Below are 7399 nucleotides of genomic sequence, written 5' to 3'. Positions count from 1 at the left end.
AAATGTGTTCAACAGGTTGATTTACTTTTTATCATCATCAAAAAACGTGTTCAAAAGTGATGAATAATAATGAAAAGTAATGTTTTTTTGGTTTTTTTTCTAATTTCAGAAGGAGACACAACTTCCGGATGTTTCTTCTTAAAGGCCTCCTCCCCAGGGAACTGGTTTCACATGGTGTCTTGAGTATAGAATCCTGTCTAGCACCATTTGAAATCGGTGTTCTTGAGCGGGAACTGACTTCGAGAACGACAACAGTGGAACAACTTCATCTGATAAGCTGCCAGCTAGTTTAGGATCGCAGTTAGGTGGCATTGTTTGCATCCAAATCTTTATCAAACTCTTCCAGATGTATTTTACATTCAGCGTCAGTTACTCTGGATTGCAGTCTTCGCTCCGATGACCATAAGACCAGAAGGTGCTGAACGCCCTCTCACCAAGGCTGACCGTTTTCGTCTGGTGTTCAGAGTGTCCATCATGTCTAGCACCATTTGAAATCGGTTACAATGTGGAGGGACTATCAACAGAGCTTTTGATTCAGCCGTTGCAAGATGAGTTTCCTTAAAGTACCAGACGATGGCAGCATTGAGCTGGATATGGTTTGTTTGCTCTTCTTTAGAATCCAGTTTCTTCTATGAGTGGAGACACACCAGGTGATAAGGGGTAAAAAAAAAAAAACAAGTAACGAATGGACGTCACCATGAAAAGTTTTCTGAAAATGTTTGTTTAAATATGCAAATGAGGCATTATCATTGTCATGCATACATTTCCAGACTAGAAAGCTGAACATTGGATAAAGCCATGTTCAGATTATTGTGTCATTTTGTTGAGATATTCGGGTCAAAGGTTTTTCCTGAGGGAATTTCGATAGATGAGGAAATACTGTAAACAGCCATTAAAAAAAACAATTTTCACCATGTTTTTAGGGATAAAATGTTTTATAAATTAGGCTATGAATGATATTTGAACAAACTACTCAGTAAAAACCTTCATAATATGAGTGAAACTGTAAAGATTTGTTTGTGTATGTCAGTGCTACTGAAGTGGAGACACTACAGGTGAATATGATAAGAAAAGGTGCATATAATAGATATAACCATGAACTTCCCCAGCTGATTACTAACATTGAAACAATTGTAATTTTTTTATAAAAAGTTTTCTGAAATAATATGTTTTCTATATGTAAATAAGGCATTATCTAATAGTAACTTTTGGGGAATTTAGGATAAATCAAACAACACAAATCGAGAAGTAAAATAAAGACTAAAAATGTGTATTTTGAATGTTTTCTTTTAAAATAAAATGTAACAAATTGGTTGTTTGTCTTTGATATGATTAATGTTCAGTTTCAGTGTGTTTTCATTAACTACCATAAAGTGTTATCAAAGCATTTCTAATTATAACCAGTCATGTCTCCAAAACCACGAGGCAATTATTTTGAGTTTTTGCACTTTAAATAAAATTCAAATATAGCATGAAATATTTGAATACATGCCTGTCTGAACCTGCACTGTCAAGTTGAACAGGAAGTTGACAGAAAATAAAACAATTATGAATCTACTCTAAGTTGCCAGTTTATTAAGTACACCCAGATAAAACTAATACAACAGTCCTGTAATAAACCCTTTTCAGGAAGGTTATAATTTAAACTGTTTCAGAGAGGTTTTCATTAAACAATATGGTAATTTGGAGTTTATGCTGCTGTTGATCTGTATTGCATTATTACGACAGGCGTTCCTATTATTTTGTCCATCCCACTTATAGCCAAATAACAGAAACACTCCTCCCAGTGTCCCTGTATGTATTTGAGATTACATTTTTGTGTAAATGACCAACAAAACTATCAGTCGCTGTGCCAGCAAAATCCTATTTCAGGTGATATTTAGAGCATTTTGCTGCTCCGCTGTCATAAATTTTAGATCTGCGATTAATTTGAGCATCATTTGACTCTGAAAAGTCTCCTTCTCAATCCTCCTCCGACATTTCCTCTAACAGTGACCAAACAGGGTTTACTGTCGTCCATCTCTAATGACTCCGCACCACTTTTAACCTTCTCAAACAGAGTGATGTTGGGCAGCCAAAGCTAAATAGAAAAGTCTTAAAATACTTAATGGCAAGCCTTGAAAGGGGGAAGAAATCCAGCGTGACCTTATTTATATCTCAGGAGTCTGCGAGATGCTAACTTGGCGAAAAAAGGGTAAGGATTTATTCTTAGTGTTGCCATACCAACTGTAAACAAGAACATACCATATTGAGTGTCAGTACACTTTGGAGCGTATGTGAGTCATAAGTGTGTGTCTGCAAAAAAAACATGACATCATCGGCAGCATCATGCTTGAGCCACCCAGTTCTGCTTTGACTTGCCCCGTCTGCTTCACTATGATATTGTTGTTGTTAAGTGTGACTGGTGTCCTTGGTTGCGTAAAGTTACATTCAGAATTTCCTTCAGTCCAAGCAGATATTGGGAAAACACGGACAAAATTACAGATTGGTCATATTAGTCATGAAGATTGAAGACTTAAAGTAAGGATTTTGAAAAGAATAAATAGCAAATAGCATGTTAGTTCTTTTATTTATTTTGCAAGCCAATCAGAGCAGCTTATCTCCGAATAAATATTTTTTCTGCTCCACAAAGTCTATAATTATAAACATTTAGTACATTTAATTTCGTATTTATGAGTAAAAATGCTTAATGGTAGGGGTTACAATTCTTTATAAATGCGTGAATAAGTAGGTAAAAGATTCACAGGGCCACAATTGTTTCTAAATGCATTATGAAAATCTCATCTATGTTTTACAACCACATTGTGGTGTTTTTATTGACTGTTTTACTGTACAGCATGAACTTATAATGTTAAAGATATGTTAAAGTGGATGGCTTTTTCTGGAGGCGGGATTAAAGAGACAGGCGCTTAAACGAAGCGTTTCATTCAGGTATATTCAGACAGACTGTATGAGTGAAATAAGGTGTTTTTTGAACATTTCAATCATATAAATATATTCTAGCAGAAACCTAAAATACAAGTATGAACCTGGAAGTGACGTAATATGTCCCCTTTAACCTTGGGTAATCAAACCTAGTTCTACAACATGTCGTCAAACCACATTCAAAAGCAAAAGTGTTTATAGTCAACACTCAAAGGCAATGTAAAAAAAAGCCGGCTGTCATACAGAAGGACGAGATGTGATAATGGGTTAAATATGGGCATAACAACGCACACCTTCAGACCATTTCCTGGAAGTCATACATAGTGTCGCACCCAACTCGGTAAATGATGAAGTAGGGCTGTGTGAAATGGGTGTGGATATCATAAAGTCGGTTTCCAAAAGTTAATGAAATTGTCATAAGCAAGCGAAATATTTCCATTGTTGGAAAAGTGTGAGTGGAGGGGGTTTAAAGACGCAGTGCGACCATCCGACAGTATACTAGCTCCTTTATGCTACATTTGTTATTATTCGGAAATTGGTAGCTGTTCAAAAAAAAGTTACATACACCATCCTTAAGTTTAGTCTTTGAAAATCAACAACACTGACATTTGGTCAATGCTCTCATTGTAAGCGATACGTCTTTATTGTATATATGTATAAGTTGTTTGAAGCAGGCCGCTCCAGTATAACCAATAATCCATATTGTTGAAGGTGCTTACAGTACAAGCGGCTCTATTAAAAAGCATGTAAACATTTACTTTGAGATCACTGCCATACTGATGCTAGGGTTTTCACCCTCAACATCTGTTTCCGTTCTAATGCTGAGGCCACAGTGGGAACCATTTATGTCTTGTTTGTCTTAAGATTAAAGTTATTCATCCGCCCTACTCATGAGAATAACTTTAAGGAGTCTTATACCAGCTAATATTTTCATCCTTGTTTTCACGTCTGTCCTGCCATAGCCGCTCTCACCACTCACCACATAATGCGTCACTATGTGGGTAATTCACAGATACATGAAACAAAAACGAGGCTGGGCAACTATTCTCCAGTCGTGGTTCGTGTGTAATTCCACAGAAACATGTGTGAGCCTGAGTTGTTTATAACGTGTTAAGTGCATCACTTCCTCCGTTGTGAGATCCCCCCCCCTCCTCTAGCCATGCTTGATCACGGGGAGCGGGATAAAGTGGAGGATCTCATGAAGGGCTGATGGGATGGATTTTCCTCCTACTTGTGCCCTGACACACGATAAAGACTGATGATCATGGGGTCATCATCTTGACATGTTAACGTTATGGGAGCCAGTTTAACATCCAGCTGTAATGCATTGTATTTGATTGAAAACTTCCTGAAAGAGAATGATTTGAATTGGTTGTCTTAGCTAAGAATGTGCACGCCCTATTTGTCTTTGTGAGTACATCCTGGAAAGAAACACACAGAGATCGTAGCTTCACTTATGCCCCTTTTTCGGTTTGCAGTCTTTCAAATGATATATTTTCACAGTCTTATACTTCAACAGTTTGACGACAAAGAGTTACCGAGCTAGCTAGCCAGTCCAGATAAAGGCCGTGATGGTGACATATATTGTGCGAGACATGAGATGTAGTTCACTGATCGGTTGAATGAATATACCACAAATGTATGACAAACTGCGACTTTCTTATGGCGCAAAATTATCTCTTACATTGATAAACATCAAATGTGTATTTCATTCAAAATATGATTCAAACATGAAAACATCACCTCCAGCCTCATCTAGTCATCAATATCTTTACCAAACAATTCATACCAGCTTATCTCTGAATAAATATTTTTTCTGCTCCACAAAGTCTATAATTATAAACATTTAGTACATTTAATTTAATGTATTTATGAGTAAAAATGCTTAATGGTAGGGGTTACAATTCTTTATAAATGCGTGAATAAGTAGGTAAAAGATTCACAGGGCCACAATTGTTTCTAAATGCATTATGAAAATCTCATCTATATTTTACAACCATTGACTGTTTTACTGTACAGCATGAACTTATAATGTCAAAGATAAGTCTCAAAAGTTTAACGTCAGTCTCCTCATGGTTTTTGAATATCTGTTATATGTACAAAGTGAATTCCTGTAATAGGATCACGACAGAGAGGATGGACAGACATGTCATCACCATGTTCCCTTCCTTCCCAAAAAGGATAAAAGCCCAATGGAAAAAAAAAAAAAAAAAGCATTTGCTGAGTGACAACTTGGCATTGTCATATGAAAACCTCACAACTCCAGTTTTGAAAACGCCTGATTGATGTTCAAAACAAGTTCCTGACAACCGAATGTTTGGGAGATACATGATTATTTCAAGGCTGTCTGACAGTGAGGATTAATATGAGCTTGGAGGGGTGTGGTACTGTACTTGTTCAGTTGAAAAACAGGGTTTGAAAAAGGGGAGGGATCAATGCTCCTGACTTTAGAGAATGGAAACTTGTTGAGACAGAGAGGACGCCCTGCGTGTTTCCTACTGTCACTGTACTTCCTGTGGTGAATCCTCATCTGACGAAAGACTGGAGCTATAGAAGAGGACCAGTAAGGCTGGTTGGTCATGATACTGTGTTATAACAATAGTGCACTAACTGGATCAAACATACATTGTTATTTACTTGTATTACATCACCATGGTTGCACAGCTCGATCACTGAGCCAGAGCCTGGTGTGGTTGAACGGGGTTACCACAGTATTGACTGTCGGGTGACTAAGCACTAGGAAAAAAGTTTTACATGCTTGATTTCTCTACAGTTTCTGCTCGTATCCATGTGTTTTTGTTTACTTGGTTTTGTTGTGGGGTTGAGCGATGATAGTGCTGTGGCTCTAGTGATGGCAATGTTGGGTGGGTGGGTATTATTGATAGATAATGATTCATGCTCCCAAGAGGAGGAATCCAACCAACTGTGGTGACCCACAAATTCTCCTCTTACGCCAAAATGAGGCTCAATTTTACTTTCATGTCTCCCTCAGGATGAATTGTGAAACGTTTGGTGATCCCTTTACGTTTCAACTTGCGTCCATCATCAGGGCAACATTTTTAATTTCTCATATATTATTGTTTATGACTAAAATACCTGCAAAACTAATCACATTTCCATCTGCGCATGTCCTTTGTGTTCATCGCTAATGAGCAAATATTTGCATGGTAACGTGCTAAACTGTGTTAGCATTTAGCTCAAATACAGCGTTCGAAGAGTCTTTAATATGGGTCTGGTTTCAGTGTTTTACCTATTTCTCTTCATTCTTTTTTACAAAAGCCTCAACCTCTTTCATAGCAAGAGAATATTTGCACAAAACAGCTGGACACTGGGGTTTTTAACAAATGTTAGTCCAACTGAAGTAAATTGTGTTTTTGTGGGAAATTTATTTCAAGGGTGGATTTGTCAAGATATTGAGTATTTACTGCACTACGGTTTACATGCACTTGACAAAAAAAAAAGTGTCCAAGGTCATTTAAATGAAGGAACTGAATAATTTCCAAGCAACAATGGTTTAAAGTTTGTCTTTTGTCCTTCGTTATGGGGGCGGGGTGGGGGAGTGAGGGGAGGTTGATGGCTTCTACAAAGACCCTCACTGTTGTCGAGGTTTCTCTGAGAAAAACGGTGCACCCCTCCTCTCTGGTTATACACTGTCCACATAACTACGTTGATGAGTGCACATCCTGTTTATGACTGTGCTTCTCTTTTCCAGAGGACTTCAAAAGTTCATGAAAGCACCTTTTCAGTGCAGCTTAAGATCAGTCAGATACACTGAAGTAAACCGTAAAACCTGACCAAAAATGATCTAGCTCTTTTGAAGTAGACGAGAGAAAGTCTCTCTTTTGATCCCATAAAGGCACACTTAAAGCCTCTGGCACTACAACAGACCCGGGTACAATGAGACAGTGTAAGCACATTTTATTATGGGGATTTTTTACTGTACTGGTCCAGACCCCTGCTAGGATAATAGCTTGATCCTTCACTGCCGCCACGACTGAGAATGCAACCATTGAGTTTTTTAGTTTATGGCACAAAAGCTGCTACTTTGCAAATGAACAATGTTTCAACATGCACTTCAGGACTTTTCCCCCTTTTAAATAATATGTTGGGTGTTGCAATGTAGCACAAAAATGACTTTTAACATTTTCTTTGTTAAAAAAATAAATAATTAAACAATGGCTGCATTAACAAAACAAACCTTTCCCACATATCAAATGTGCTCCATTGACAATATGAGCCCATTCAGCTACACATTCAAGGTCAAAAACATTTAAACACTTTCCTCGAGAATTTCCCCTCACATTTACTATGGCAGTTAGTTTTACTTGGTTCATTCATGGTAGGTTCCTTTCTCATGAAAGAAAGTTATTTTGCACAGTCCACGAAAAGAACCGCAAAACAATAGACAGTGTCGAAAAGACAAAAGTCAGGGGGCAAAGAATGCAGCTGATTTTATCTTTTTCAGTCGCCATTT

This window comes from Anoplopoma fimbria, chromosome 17, assembly GCF_027596085.1.
Source record: "Anoplopoma fimbria isolate UVic2021 breed Golden Eagle Sablefish chromosome 17, Afim_UVic_2022, whole genome shotgun sequence".
NCBI lineage: Eukaryota > Metazoa > Chordata > Actinopteri > Perciformes > Anoplopomatidae > Anoplopoma > Anoplopoma fimbria.
Note: the sequence above shows the minus strand (reverse complement) of the source record.